The sequence below is a fragment of the Ascaphus truei genome, chromosome 8 (genome assembly GCF_040206685.1).
Source record: "Ascaphus truei isolate aAscTru1 chromosome 8, aAscTru1.hap1, whole genome shotgun sequence".
Lineage (NCBI taxonomy): Eukaryota > Metazoa > Chordata > Amphibia > Anura > Ascaphidae > Ascaphus > Ascaphus truei.
In genome coordinates this window covers 11,242,086-11,259,313 of record NC_134490.1, presented here as the reverse complement: position 1 = coordinate 11,259,313, position 17,228 = coordinate 11,242,086, and the positions used below count along the sequence as shown (strand labels likewise).

At 38.6% G+C, this 17,228-nt stretch overlaps 2 long non-coding RNA genes across 2 annotated transcripts; both read left to right on the top strand.

The window, feature by feature from the left end:
• The first annotated feature begins 875 nt into the window (after positions 1–875).
• On the top strand, positions 876–3,339 carry LOC142500886 (uncharacterized). Its single transcript, XR_012803334.1, has 3 exons — positions 876–1,057; positions 1,913–1,960; positions 3,068–3,339. It is a non-coding gene; the product is annotated as an uncharacterized LOC142500886 (long non-coding RNA).
• Positions 3,340–10,771: 7,432 nt separating this feature from the next.
• Positions 10,772–13,007, top strand: LOC142500885 (uncharacterized). Its single transcript, XR_012803333.1, has 3 exons — positions 10,772–10,954; positions 11,979–12,026; positions 12,736–13,007. It is a non-coding gene; the product is annotated as an uncharacterized LOC142500885 (long non-coding RNA).
• Positions 13,008–17,228: the final 4,221 nt, after the last annotated feature.

The window sequence follows — 17,228 nt, the reverse complement described above, 5'->3', positions numbered from 1 at the left end:
GGGAAAAGAACATGCCAGGACGCAAGATGCAAAACCTGCGCAATGCTCCACACAGCGGGCACAATACAAATACCACACAGGAATCTGGAGTACAAAATCAGAGGAAGGTTCACCTGTTCCTCCAGCAATGTCGTGTACCTCATCATGTGCATGAAATGCCCAGGGGGGCTGCTACTACGTAGGTAAGACGGAACAGGGGCTAAACAAGGGAATGGATCGCCACAAGACAACTAGAAAAATAAAATAAAATCTGGAGTCAGCAAAAAAAGTTTATATCGTATATTCCATTTCCAAACCAATAATTTGTACATATTTCTTATTTTCTTTCAAAATGCACGTGCTATTCCTAATCGCTACTGTTTTCTGTGTACACTGAATATTTCATTCAATTTCTTTAGTCTGTTAAAATTATTACTGTCTTTATGTCATTATTATTGTCATGTTGTCAATATATAACAAAAAGAGTTTCTCTCTCTGATGGTATGTTACAGCATACAAATCTCAAAATAAACCAAATTACAGAAATACATTGAGAGCGCACACCCATATCTCACACATTTATTGGTCCTTTGACTGTAGGTAACATTTAATAAATACATTTTCTTCTCGTTAAAGAATTGTTGCACAAGATCATTCCATTAGTAGAATCATCCAATGAGACATATAAGAGTACGGAAGTTTTTGTAATTGAGTCTGGAAGTGCTGGTTTTAATAGGACACACCCGGCACTAAAGGAAAAAAACCAAAACAATTACATGCAAATTACTTACAATGTCATATTATTTAGGGTCCTTCAGGAATGTTAGTGACTCCACCAGGAAGAACGCTGTTTCATAACTGACATGTGGCTCTCACACCTTTGTGTATAAAAGAGGTGAGCTGAGACAGACCAGGCACAGCTGTAGAATCCTTCACTTCCTTTATTCCTGAAGTACAGTCTACTGAACTCTACCCGAGATAACCATGTCTGGAACCAAGGGACATCAGAAACAATGCCCAGACCCATGCAAACCAGACCCATGCAAACCATGCCCACCACCACAGCAATGCCAAGACCGTGAGTATCACGTCTTAGACTTTATTCTCTATTTGTATATATATAATACTGCATATATGGGGAATGTATCATTAAGGATATTTGGGGATTTTAAAGATATGTAGGGATTTGTCTTTTAAAAAGATTGTTGTAAACGTACTTGAAAATATGTTAGACCAGCAATTCTCTTATATGTTTTATGTTTTCCATCATAGTTTATATTGATAGATAGATAGGATAGATAGGATAGATAGGATAGATAGATAGATAGATAGATAGATAGATAGATAGATAGAGATATTAAACATCCAAAGGGAATAACACACTGATTGCATTTTGCAATTGCTGAAATGTTGAATATAGGAGAAGTTTGAGATAAAGTGTGAACATTTACATTGAAGCAAAACGCTAATTCTTGGAGCAGAGTGAATTGATACTAAGTCTATAAATTGGCTTATACTTATAACTAAATAACGGTAGCAGTTAAACTTGATGTGATATTACAATGCGTATTATACACAACAGTTTAATAACCAATGGGTAATTAATTGAATAAGCAGAAATCATTCTAGAGATTAACACTGTGGCTCTGGGCGTAAGTTTTAGGAATATTATTGAGAATATAAGTCGTTTTATTATAATAAAAAAAAACTCTGCGGTATGTTTTTTGTACATTTGTGGTATAATTGTGGAACTTGCATAACTACCATTTTATAAATCCCATCATTACATATTTCTGAGCATATAACACCTATTAAGGCAATACATGTGGTTTGTAGAGTAGGGATCAACAGTTTAATGTATATATACATATGTCACTTTCCATTCCAGAACCAACAATTGATATATATTTTCTATTTCTTCCCTTTTTTTCAGCTTGCAAGCCAAAGCCACACTGCCATGAACCTGTCCCACAATGCCAAGGTACTGGAAACCTCACTATTTATTATGCTAATGACACACATACTGCTGCGACACACTTTATTCGAGCAAATACCCAGTATGTACCTGGCAGATACCTGGAATGCGCCGCTCCTCACCTCAGACAAGCCCCGTTGCGTTTGCCTTCCCAACCATGGTTCATGCCTGGCTGACGGGCGGCTGATCTGTTAAATGATAATGATTAGGATTTAATAGGCTGCAATGCTTCGCGTGTCTACCAGATGGCATAAATTCATGAATTGTAATGCAGTATATATATATATATATACTGTGCAGTATTGCAGCCAGCGGGAATAAAATGCTTCAATCCCTGCCTGGAAAATAACGCAATGCACTCGGGCAGAAAACAGTCACAAACCTCAATACACCCGAGTATACCCGAATTCGTGGGACTAGCCGAGCTCGAATAAAGTGTGTCGCCAGTGTATGTATATATGCAACCACTTAACATACAGAAGTAACCATATGTAAAATAAAATCAATTTCACTGACAGATAGAGGGTCTTTGCTGCATTTCTCTGCAATGAAGGAACTAACAATGTTCCCATTTCTAACGTATGATACAAACATGCTACTCAACAATATGTCTCTAGTAATCGATGATGGAATATTTTACTCAAAGTCTGTGTATGCCAGGGCCCTTCAACTGGAGCTGGTGGGCCAAATGCAGCCCAAAAAGGGGCTGGCTAACTTTTAAATGCTTGTATTAGGAAGATTTGGAAGAGATATGATAGGGATCCTGTAACCTTTCTTAGACGTGCGTTGGAATGAGGGAACTATAATCAAAAAGAATATAGAACATGATACATTTCTAACTTAATATCAGTAACTAAGTGCAGGTGAAGACGAGGCCTGCAAAGTTAGAAAGCTCTGTACACAGACAGGTAATCTATGAATAACTCTGAGGTTGGTCCCCAAATATGTACCACAAACTGATCCTGCAATGAAACTAAAAATCAAGAATGCTTCCTGATAAATAGGAAAGCAGCCATGTCTGGGAATATAAACTATGAAATATAAATGCTATCAGTCTTCTCAGTGATGTCAGAGACTTCTCCTATTAATGCTTTATGTCCGTTCTCTCTTTAGATCCATGCAAGCCAACCCCACAGAAGTGTCACCCTCACCAGGACCCCAAATGTGTAAAGAAGTGTTAAGAAGAAATGATGTCGCAAAATGTCCTCTTTCTGCTATCCCAAGACACCGTCTGAAAGACCTCGTTATCTATTTAATAAAATCAAGTTAATCATACCTTTTCTGACTATCCTGTAAAAGCCAATTCTACCGGCATATACTCATTCTGTAAGAAAGGATTTAATGAATGTATCCAACACGATTAAAGAATGCAATCTTAAAATCTATTTATGTTTCTTGATTTCTTTTTTTACATAGTACTCTTATGTGCAGAACATTTTAGAACAATGCTCGTGCAAAATCATTCAAATAACAACCTTTATTCAATCAATTTATAAGATAAAGTGCATGGAAACTTTTTTCTTGTATATAACGGTATAAAGTTATCAAACTCTAACACAAAACCCCACATGTGTAACCCTCCTTGCCCGACTCTAAAGAAGTTTACATCAAGTTCAGGGTGCTGGATCCATGCCAGCAGGCGTGGATAAGCAGATAGCATAATGATGGGCGCCAGGATTTTTTATAGTACAAACAAGAGCTTTATTCACATCCATTGATAGTGGTCGCCATACAGCGACAGACTTTTCTTTAGACATTAACTGGTAGCAAATAATATGGTTACACTGTGCTTCTTCCCCTGGTATCTCTCACTCCTACGTTGGGGAAGTACTGATACTTATTTCCCTTAGTAATAGTTAGATTGTCAATCTCTTGCAAGGTTTCAATCTTGGGCCATTACTATACACACTATTTATTTAGGGCATGTTACTTTACTAAAAATAATAAATGGTGACAGGACATCTTTAATACATATAACTATACACAAAAACCTTTTTACAGAATTCGCTGTGAGGCTTCAGTCTGAGCTCCGAGGAACCTGTTTCTAGAACATAGGGTGGCCCTATACATACTCTTCTATCTCTCTGTAGTGGCATCTCTGACCACAAGACCTCCTATGAGTGGCTATCACTTTCTGACCAGTCATCCTGCATCACATGATGGGGAGGGGAGTAACCTGAGTAATCCCACATAGTTAACCCATTAATGCGGTAAATCCCTTATACTAACTAGTATTCCCCAAAGGGGAGGGGGGGTGGGACTACACATGGATCTCAGTTTTGACTTTATTGTAGCTCAGCTTTTAAAAATTAAATGATTTATGAGCAAGCCTAGTTCTTTTTTGTTAAGTTCTACCAGTATTGTTCGCTTAACGTCCTATTTTCTGAAGGTTCACTCTATTGATCTCTCCCAGAGATAACTGTGTCTGTAGTCAAAGGACACCAGAAGCAATGCCCAGAAATATGCCCACCCCCACAGCAATGCCAAGATCTTTACTTTCATCCCTTCAACATTTTCTCCCTGTGTTAATATAGTGACATTTGGGGATTACTTTTCTCATGTGGAGAATGTTTCCAAACAATATGCCAGGATCACCCCAAAAGAAAGAATGGAATAATATTGTACAGGTGTTTGACAATTCTGAAGGGGAGGGAGTCTTGGCTCCTTCAAAAACCTACTTACAGTACCGATTTTGCGTTCTCTGCTGTTCCCCACGCAGCATGAACGCGGCCAATCGCCCCAGGCACCCGCGCTTATCGCGGATGTTTTTTGAATTTCATGGATTCTGTTTCTTCGTTTGCAATAAAATGGATGAATTGTAATGTGTACAGTACTGTGCTACTGTGTTAATTTCATGTTTTTAATAGCCAGAACACTAAAATTCGTTTTTCTGCACTCGCCGCGCTCGCATCTTAGTGCTGGGAGGCTGTAATTCATCCCGCGGTTTCACATCGGGATTCCGATGTACATGATGCGTGAAGTGTTCGAATAACGGCCGCTGCATCAGTATATCTGTATTTTATAGGCAGTTTGAGTCGTACTCGTTTTTCAGGGTCAGATATATGATGTGTTTAAGCATGATCTCGGGATGAAGGAGAAGAAAACAATAGTGCCGACCAATATAACAATTTTATCTCAAGGATATAAATACAGACAAATGTACTCACATTATGTATATTTGGTATGGGCACATAAGTGTTGGACGCGTATGATCATCGCGCGCCGTGGAGGATGAAGTACACATCGTTCCCAGTCCCTCTGCATTTGTTCCTGGCAGGGGGGGAAGTCCTTCGGCTTTGCGTCCCGCGTGACGTCAGGTCGGATTGACGTCACATCCGGTTAGGTATTCACAGGTACAAAAGATAATAATTTATTGTTCAACAAAAGATCAAAAATTGGACAAACAAAATATTAAACCAATTAAAACAAATATCAACTACACTAGATCTCAAAAATATGAACCAATAGGTTGTAGCAAGCAAAAAAAGGGTAAAGTGTGGAACGCAGCATGTATCAAATGATTAAAATAAGTGCTGCTGCCATAAATAACCATAGTATGTCACAGTAATCCCAAATAAACGGAAGAGGTTTCAATAACATGTCCCGGATTTAAGGGATAACTGTGCAGCTGGATAGAAAATCCGTCAGGTGCAGTAATTATATGCAAATAATGATAGAGCATGCAATAGACATGAACCAGCAATGAGCAAAATACAATCCTAATAATTGGATAACAGACGCTCATACAATACTAGTGTAATGTCATATACTGATAAAGCCATTAGGTGCAATGTTTATATGCAAACAATGATGATCATGCATGAAATTTGGAGATCAGGGGTTGAGCCAGGGATAAGCTGAATCTAATCCTGACAAACACTCAGTAGATACGAGTGTAACATGTGTTAATGATGTCCATTCGTAACGGCAATTGTGCATGTTGCAGATAAACACTGTAATGGAAAAAAGTTCATAAATCCCAAAGACTAATAGCAATGGCAGAAAAAATATATACATCAGCTGATGCAAGTGTGCTGGTGACAGGACAGAGCAGGTTTAGACCCAGATGCTTCGAAGGTAAAATAACTTTAATAGCTGCAACAGCCAAGATAGCTAAAATTACAGATCATAAAGATGCATATATAAGAAAACTCCAGACTCCCAATAGTCTGGAGTTTTATAGTCCGCTGTTTTATGGTCACAGGGAGATAACAGGAAGCAAACCAATAGATATACTCAAGGTTTTTCAAGGAGGTATCACGCTGGCAGATGGAAGTGCCGGATGAATCCGCAAAACTTTGCAGGCTACTTCATGCGGAAAATGGATCTGCAGTCAATTTACCAGCCACCGGTGCCGAAATGCCGGAACTACTGCACACACCAGGAGATGCTTGCTTGCTACAGATCAAAGAGTAGGAGAGGAGGCGCCCAACGCGGCATTATGCCAACAGGCTTCGTCAGGGGCATGTCCAAGTGTCGATCTTTGGTGTACTATATACCCAGAAAAGATGACATCATGATCAAATCACAGGCGTTACAAATCTATAAGAGGATAGACAAAACAACATGTTTTTACGGCAACTATTCCTTATCAGATTTGGGTCAATCTATGAAATAGACATGTCAGATGTACAAAAAAAATACAGACAGAAAGAGACAAGCGACAGGGTACCTTTGGTGGTCACATATAACCCACACCTAGAAGCCCTATGCAAGATCGCCAGGGAACTACAACCCATTTTCCAGGAAGATACAAGAGTGCGGATCCAGGGGGGGGGAAGGGAGCAAACTTGGCTCTTATGAATAACCTACTTACAAGAAGTAGGATTTAAACCAGCGTTTGTATAGGTAAAGATGAGTATATTAGCTCTTCTACTTGAGATCGCAGACTGCAGCAGACTAGTAGTTTAAATGGTATGCCTGCTGGGACTTTCACTTTCAAAGTACAGCAGCCGCATTCGTTCAGAGAAGAGAGGAAAACATAGTGTTTTACCAGGTAACACCAATTTTTTATCGTAGTAGCATAAAAGATATGTACTCACAATATATCATGTGAACACAGTCACATAAAGGTATCTTTAGGGCAACAGCGGCTCGGCAGATGGAAAAAACGAAAGGGTCCTCCACTCCACTCAAACTTCCCTCCGCGAGGGTTCCCCCTCGTCCGGTGCCGATGGATGGCGTCTGTCGTCACTTCCTGGCCTGGTGGTGACGACTTCCGGTACGGGCGGGAAGATCGGAAGGTTGGAGGGCTCGCCTGACCGCAGCTGCGCCTCTGGGGTAGGAGCAGGTTAACAGACTGCTTCCTTCTTTGACTCGGCTCAACGCGTTTCACTGCATCCGCAGCTTCCTCAGGAGCAATGATTGTGTCCCATAATGGGTGTTACTTAAATAGCATCTTCAATTAAGACACTAATTGGAAAAACACTTAATTACATTACACACAGATTCTCCCACATGGGTACATAATACTGTGGTCAAAAAAATACGGCGCATTAAATACATATATTAGTTTTATTCACTCTCATATGAGAGGTTGTAAAAGATAAAATATAAATTAAAACATATTAAAAAGCTAAAAATCATCATTAAAACTCGGATAGTTAGTAATTATTAGAGAAGGTCCATACATAGAGGGAGAGAGAGAGAACATAGATTAGCAAAGTAAATGCAGTATATATAAAATCTGATAGCAGCATATTTATATATAAAATTAATAAAATTCGATTAAATTATTTACATATATCAAGATAATTAAAGTGCAAGTGCAATAATTAGAGGAAAGGTGCAATCTCAAAATCCACATTAAGACCGTTAGGTGTCAGTGTATTAAGTTTATGTACCCAGTACATCTCTCTTCTACTTAAGTCTAGATTTCTATCTCTTCCTCTCCAATGTTGTACTACATGCTCGATTGCAGTAAATTTCAATCCTGCTGTATTGGAGTTGTGAAATATAGAAAAGTGCTTAGAGACATTGTGGGACTGGATACTTCTTCTGATATTGCTCAGGTGTTCTAAGATGCGTATCTTAATTGCTCTTGTGGTTTTACCCACATATTGTAGCCCACATGGGCATTCAAGGAGGTAGATTATGTAATTTGAAGTACAATTCATATATTGTTTTATTTTATATTCTTCATTTCTATTGTTACTCATAAATTTCTTTTTATCTTGATTTTTGTGTCCGCAGGCTTTGCATGAACTGCAACCATAGAAACCCTCCAATTTTTGGAGCCATCCATCTTTCTTTGTTTCCAGTTTTTTTAAAGCACTTGGAGCTATCATCCCCTTCAGGTTTTTTGCTTTTTTGAAGATAACCTTGGGGTGCTGTGGCATATTATCTTTCAAGATAGGGTCATTTAATAAAACATGCCAATGTTTATACAAGAGTGCAACAGGTCTTCTCTGAAACACCCTTATAATCACAGACAACCTCACAATCTCATGGTGAGGAGGAAAGTATTCAACAGTACAACTGAATGAGGGACAAGACCATGCCAGGACGCAAGATGCAAAACCTGCACAATTCTCCACACAGCAGGCAAAATACAAATACCACACAGGAATCTGGAGTACAAAATCAGAGGAAGGTTCCTCCAGCAATGTTGTGTACCTCATCATGTGCATGAAATGCCCAGGGGGCTGCTACTACGTAGCTAAGACGGAACAGGGGCTAAACAAGAGAATGAATCTACATCGCCACAGCATCACACGCGGAACAAGAGACAGTCCTGTCGGCGAACATTTCTCTGATTCTGGCCACAATATGAATGATCTAAAGGCGGCCATACTCAAAGGTAATCTTAGAACACAGAAAGAGAGATGGTTGCATGAATACAAATTTATGCAACTGTTCGGGACACAACGGTGGCCTAAACCGAGACCGAAGTTTTATGAGTCATTACTGACAAGTGAACTCTCTTCCCATGAGTGCTAAAGGCCATGTCTATACATAATGCGCTATATGTATGCACACACAGCTATCTCTTACACATACATATACTCTATGTAATTCCATCCCTATATACCAATAGGGACCACGTAGTATCTGCACACACTTTTAGTAATGCAACACTCTCTCACATTTCCACACCTACCCACACTATTGATATACACTCCCACTCCACACACACCTTTTGTAAAGCGCTGTATACACTGTGGGCTCTTCATTCATTTATATTTACACACACACACACACACACACACACACACACACACACACACACACACACACACACACACACACACACACACACACACACACACACACACACACACACACACACACACACACACACACACACACACACACACACACATCACCAACATTCAGGGACTATTTAACACCTAGTCATAAATCGCATCTGCATATGGGGGAGGGAAAAGCACAGAAAACATTCCAAGAGACACTGTTTTTAAGTAAAACGCTTGCTTGCTTTATTCATTGTAACACCGCCGGAAGAAGAGATCAGTGTATCTCGAAAGCTTGCACAAATTAAAGCATTTTGTTAGCCACAGAACGGTATCGTCTATTCGTTTTTGATTATTAAGCTCAGCTAACACGGTACAGATACCTCTACATATATATATACACATAGTTTTGGAATAACTTTGGTTTTGGGGTTCTTGAGCTTGCTGGGATTGTGTGATTTTTGATTTTGTTTTGGTATAATTTTTGTGATTTTCTGTCAGTGCGCGAGTACATTACATGTTGTTCAGTCATGTTTGTATCAGGTCATTTCTCAGCTAGTCCAGAACCTGCACCTCCTCCACTGGAATATGCATATTTACAGTGGGAGTATAGCGGAGCCTGAGGGCTGTAGTCTGGCTCAGTTTGTCTGAGTGCTGTTAGAAAACATCATATGTTCATCGTATGTTAAATAATTGTGCGAAATTGCTAGCCAGCCGTATTGCAATGATCATACAAATGAAGTGTCATATTCAAATACATATCTATTAGATGATAAGATAGCAGATAGATAAGTCATTGCTCATAATTATACATTATGAGATGCAACTAAGCCTAAAAATAAAACCTGTCATTCTAGCGATATGGTGTTAGAACGGTGTCAAATGTATAAAAGTTCTAGTTTTTAACAAATGACTCTATATTTGTTTCACAATTAGGAAACAATTACAGAGCTGACACTGATAACACAATCTAATTCATTATGTGATTCTAGAAAAATAAAATAAAATATGGAGTCAGCAAAAAAAGTATATATCGTATATTCCATTTCCAAACCAATAATTTGTACATATTTCTTATTTTCTTTCAAATGCACGTGCTATTCCTAATCGCTACTGTTTTCTGTGTACACTGAATATTTAATTCAATTTCTTTAGTCTGTTAAAATTATTTCTGTCTTTATGTCATTATTATTGTCATGTTGTCAATATATAACAAAAAGAGTTTCTCTCTCTGATGGTATGTTAATAAATCTCAAAATAAACCAAATTACAGAAATACATTGAGAGCGCAAACCCATATCTCACACATTTATTGGTCCTTTGACTGTAGGTAACATTTAATAAATACATTTTCTTCTCGTTAAAGAATTGTTGCACAAGATCATTCCATTAGTAGAATCATTCAATGAGACATATAAGAGTATGGACGTTTTTGTAATTGAGTCTGGAAGTGCTGGTTTTAATAGGACACACCCGGCACTAAAGGAAAAAAAACAAAACAATTACATGCAAATTACTTACAATGTCATATTATTTAGGGTCCTTCAGGAATGTTAGTGACTCCACCAGGAAGAACGCTGTTTCATAACTGACATGAGGCTCTCACTCCTTGTGTATAAAAGAGGTGAGCTGAGACTGACCAGACACAGCTGTAGAATCCTTCACTTCCTTTATTCCTGAAGTACAGTCTACTGAACTCTACCAGAGATAACCATGTCTGGAACCAAGGGACATCAGAAACAATGCCCAGACCCATGCAAACCAGACCCATGCAAACCATGCCCACCACCACAGCAATGCCAAGACCGTGAGTATCACGTCTTAGACTTTATTCTCTATTTGTATATATATAATACTGCATATATGGGGAATGTATCATTAAGGATATTTGGGGATTTTAAAGATATGTAGGGATTTGCTTTTAAAAAGATTGTTGTAAACTTACTTGAAAATATGTTAGACCAGCAATTCTCTTATATGTTTTCTGTTTTCCATCATAGTTTATATTGATAGATAGATAGATAGATAGATAGATAGATAGATAGATAGATAGATAGATAGAAGATAGATAGGATAGATAGATAGATAGATAGATAGATAGATAGATAGATAGATAGATAGATAGATAGATAGATAGATAGATAGATAGATAGATACTGTAGATAGATAGATAGATAGATAGATAGATAGATAGATAGATAGATAGATAGATAGATAGATAGATAGATAGATAGATAGATAGATAGATAGAGATATTAAACATCCAAAGGGAATAACACACTGATTGCATTTTGCAATTGCTTAAATGTTGAATATAGGAGAAGTTTGAGATAAAGTGTGAACATTTACATTGAAGCAAAACGCTAATTCTTGGAGCAGAGTGAATTGATACTAAGTCTTTAAATTGGCTTATACTTATAACTAAATAACGGTAGCAGTTAAACTTGATGTGATATTACAATGCGTATTATACACAACAGTTTAATAACCAATGGGTAATTAATTGAATAAGCAGAAATCATTCTAGAGATTAACACTGTGGCTCTGGGTGTAAGTTTTAGGAATATTATTGAGAATATAAGTCGTTTTATTATAATAAAAAAAAACTCTGCTGTATGTTTTTTGTACATTTGTGGTATAATTGTGGGACTTGCATAACTACCATTTTATAAATCCCATCATTACATATTTCTGAGCATATAACACCTATTAAGGCAATACATGTGGTTTGTAGAGTAGGGATCAACAGTTTAATGTATATATACATATGTCACTTTCCATTCCAGAACCAACAATTGATATACATTTTCTATTTCTTCCCTTTTTTTCAGCTTGCAAGCCAAAGCCACACTGCCATGAACCTGTCCCACAATGCCAAGGTACTGGAAACCTCACTATTTATTATGCTAATGACACACATACTGTATGTATATATGCAACCACTTAACATACAGAAGTAACCATATGTAAAATAAAATCAATTTCACTGACAGATAGAGGGTCTTTGCTGCATTTCTCTGCAATGAAGGAACTAACAATGTTCCCATTTCTAACGTATGATACAAACATGCTACTCAACAATATGTCTCTAGTAATCGATGATGGAATATTTTACTCAAAGTCTGTGTATGCCAGGGCCCTTCAACTGGAGCTGGTGGGCCAAATGCAGCCCAAAAAGGGGCTGGCTAACTTTTAAATGCTTGTATTAGGAAGATTTGGAAGAGATATGATAGGGATCCTGTAACCTTTATTAGACGTGCGTTGGAATGAGGGAACTATAATCAAAAAGAATATAGAACATGATACATTTCTAACTTAATATCAGTAACTAAGTGCAGGTGAAGACGAGGCCTGCAAAGTTAGAAAGCTCTGTACACAGACAGGTAATCTATGAATAACTCTGAGGTTGGTCCCCTAATATGTACCACAAACTGATCCTGCAATGAAACTAAAAATCAAGAATGCTTCCTGATAAATAGGAAAGCAGCCATGTCTGGGAATATAAACTATGAAATATAAATGCTATCAGTCTTCTCAGTGATGTCAGAGGCTGCTCCTGCTAATGCTTTATGTCCGTTCTCTCTTTAGATCCATGCAAGCCAGTCCCACAGAAGTGTCACCCTCACCAGGACCCCAAATGTGTAAAGAAGTGTTAAGAAGAAATGATGTCGCAAAATGTCCTCTTTCTGCTATCCCAAGACACCGTCTGAAAGACCTCGTTATCTATTTAATAAAATCAAGTTAATCATACCTTTTCTGACTATCCTGTAAAAGCCAATTCTACCGGCATATACTCATTCTGTAAGAAAGGATTTAATGAATGTATTCAACACGATTAAAGAATGCAATCTTAAAATCTATTTATGTTTCTTGATTTCTTTTTTTACATAGTACTCTTATGTGCAGAACATTTTAGAACAATGCTCGTGCAAAATCATTCAAATAACAACCTTTATTCAATCAATTTATAAGATAAAGTGCATGGAAACTTTTTTCTTGTATATAACGGTATAAAGTTATCAAACTCTAACACAAAACCCCACATGTGTAACCCTCCTTGCCCGACTCTAAAGAAGTTTACATCAAGTTCAGGGTGCTGGATCCATGCCAGCAGGCGTGGATAAGCAGATAGCATAATGATGGGCGCCAGGATTTTTTATAGTACAAACAAGAGCTTTATTCACATCCGTTGATAGTGGTCGCCATACAGCGACAGACTTTTCTTTAGACATTAACTGGTAGCAAATAATATGGTTACACTGTGCTTCTTCCCCTGGTATCTCTCACTCCTACGTTGGGGAAGTACTGATACTTATTTCCCTTAGTAATAGTTAGATTGTCAATCTCTTGCAAGGTTTCAATCTTGGGCCATTACTATACACACTATTTATTTAGGGCATGTTACTTTACTAAAAATAATAAATGGTGACAGGACATCTTTAATACATATAACTATACACAAAAACCTGTTTACAGAATTCGCTGTGAGGCTTCAGTCTGAGCTCCGAGGAACCTGTTTCTAGAACATAGGGTGGCCCTATACATACTCTTCTATCTCTCTGTAGTGGCATCTCTGACCACAAGACCTCCTATGAGTGGCTATCACTTTCTGACCAGTCATCCTGCATCACATGATGGGGAGGGGAGTAACCTGAGTAATCCCACATAGTTAACCCATTAATGCGGTAAATCCCTTATACTAACTAGTATTCCCCAAAGGGGAGGGGGGGTGGGACTACACATGGATCTCAGTTTTGACTTTATTGTAGCTCAGCTTTTAAAAATTAAATGATTTATGAGCAAGCCTAGTTCTTTTTTGTTAAGTTCTACCAGTATTGTTCGCTTAACGTCCTATTTTCTGAAGGTTCACTCTATTGATCTCTCATAGAGATAACTGTGTCTGTAGTCAAAGGACATCAGAAGCAATGCACAGAAATATGCCCACCCCCACAGCAATGCCAAGATCTTTACTTTCATCCCTTCAACATTTTCTCCCTGTGTTAATATAGTGACATTTGGGGATTACTTTTCTCATGTGGAGAATGTTTCCAAACAATATGCCAGGATCACCCCAAAAGAAAGAATGGAATAATATTGTACAGGTGTTTGACAATTCTGAAGGGGAGGGAGTCTTGGCTCCTTCAAAAACCTACTTACAGTACCGATTTTGAGTTCTCTGCTGTTCCCCACGCAGCATGAACGCGGCCAATCGCCCCAGGCACCCGCGCTTATCGCGGATGTTTTTTGAATTTCATGGATTCTGTTTCTTCTTTTGCAATAAAATGGATGAATTGTAATGTGTACAGTACTGTGCTACTGTGTTAATTTCATGTTTTTAATAGCCAGAACACTAAAATTCGTTTTTCTGCACTCGCCGCGCTCGCATCTTAGTGCGGGGAGGCTGTAATTCATCCCGTGGTTTCAAATCGGGATTCCGATGTACATGACACGTGAAGTGTTCGAATAACGGCCGCTGCATCAGTATATCTGTATTTTATAGGCAGTTTGAGTGGTACTTGATTTTCAGGGTCAGTATATGATGTGTTTAAGCATGATCTCGGGATGAAGGAGAAGAAAACAATAGTGCCGACCAATATAACAATTTTATCTCAAGGATATAAATACAGACAAATGTACTCACATTATGTATATTTGGTATGGGCACATAAGTGTTGGACGCGTATGATCATTGCGCGCCGTGGAGGATGAAGTACACATCGTTCCCAGTCCATCTGCATTTGTTCCTGGCAGCGGGGGAAGTCCTTCGGCTTTGCGTCCCGCGTGACGTCAGGTCGGATTGACGTCACATCCGGTTAGGTATTCACAGGTACCAAAGATAATAATTTATTGTTCAACAATAGATCAAAAATTGGACAAACAAAATATTAAACCAATTAAAACAAATATCAACTACTCTAGATCTCAAAAATATGAACCAATAGGTTGTAGCAAGCAAAAAAAGGGTAAAGTGTGGAACGCAGCATGTATCAAATGATTAAAATAAGTGCTGCTGCCATAAATACCCATAGTATGTCACAGTAATCCCAAATAAACGGAAGAGGTTGCAATAACAACTCCCGGATATAAGGGATAACTGTGCAGCTGGATAGAAAATCCGTCGGGTGCAGTAATTATATGCAAATAATTATAGAGCATGCAATAGACATGAACCAGCAATGAGCAAAATACAATCCTAATAATTGGATAACAGACGCTCATACAATACTAGTGTAATGTCATATACAGATATAGCCATCAGGTGCAATGTTTATATGCAAACAATGATGAACATGCATGAAATTTGGAGATCGGGGTTGAGCCAGGGATAAGCTGAATCTAATCCTGACAAACACTCAGTAGATACGAGTGTAACATGTGATAATGATGTCCTTTCGTAACGGCAATTGTGCATGTTGCAGATAAACACTGTAATGGAAAAAAGTCCATAAATCCTAAAGACTAATAGCAATGGCAGAAAAAATATATACATCAGCTGATGCAAGTGTGCTGGTGACAGGACAGAGCAGGTTTAGACCCAGATGCTTCGAAGGTAAAATAACTGTAATAGCTGCAACAGCCAAGATAGCTATAATGACAGATCATAAAGATGCATATATAAGAAAACTCCAGATTCCCATAGTCTGGAGTTTTATAGTCCGCTGTTTTATGGTCACAGGGAGATAACAGGAAGCATCCCAATAGATATACTCAAGGTTTTTCAAGGAGGTATCACGCTGGCAGATGGAAGTGCTGGATGAATCCGCAAAACTTTGCAGGCTACTTCTTGCGGAAAATGGATCTGCAGTCAATTTACCAGCCACCGGTGCCGAAATGCTGGAACTACTGCACACACCAGGAGATGCTTGCTTGCTACGGATCAAACAGTAGGAAAGGGGGCACCCAACGCGGCATTATGCCAACAGGCTTCGTCAGGGGCATGTCCAAGTGTCGATCATTGGTGTACTATATACCCAGAAAAGATGACGTCATGATCAAATCACAGGCGTTACAAATCTATAAGAGGATAGACAAAACAACATGTTTTTACAGCAACTATTCCTTATCAGATTTGGGTCAATCTATGATACAGACATGTCAGATGTACAAAAAAAATACAGACAGAAAGAGACAAGCGACAGGGTACCTTTGGTGATCACATATAACCCACACCTAGAAGCCCTATGTAAGATCGCCAGGGAACTACAACCCATTTTCCAGGAAGATACAAGAGTGCAACAGGTCTTCTCTGAAACACCCTTATAATCACAGACAACCTCACAATCTCAAGAAAGATGGTGAGGAGTAAAGTATTCAACAGTACAACTGAATGCGGTACAAGACCATGCCAGGACGCAAGATGCAAAACCTGCGCAATGCTCCACACAGCAGGCAAAATACAAATATCACACAGGAATCTGGAGTACAAAATCAGAGGGAGGTTCACCTGTTCCTCCAGCAATGTTGTGTACCTCATCATGTGCATGAAATGCCCGGGGGGCTGCTACAACGTAGGTAAGACGGAACAGGGGCTAAACAAGAGAATGAATCTACATCGCCACAGCATCACACGCGGAACAAGAGACAGTCCTGTCGGCGAACATTTCTCTGACTCTGGCCATAATATGAACGATCTAAAGGCGGCCATACTCAAATGTAATCTTAGAACACCGAAAGAGAGATGGTTGCATGAATACAAATTTATGCAACTGTTTGGGACACAACGGTGGCCTAAACCGAGACCAAAGTTTTATGAGTCATTACTGACAAGTGAACTCTCTTCCCATGAGTGCTAAAGGCCATGTATTTACATAATGCGCTATATGTATGCACACACAGCTATCTCTTACACATACATATACTCTATGTAATTCCATCCCTATATACCAATAGGGACCACGTAGTATTTGCACACACTTTTAGTAATGCAACACTCTCTCACATTTCCACACCTACCCACACTATTGATATACACTCCCACACACACCTTTTGTAAAGCGCTGTATACACTGTGGGCTCTTCATTAATTTATATTTACATACATATACACACACACACACACACACACACACACACACACACAC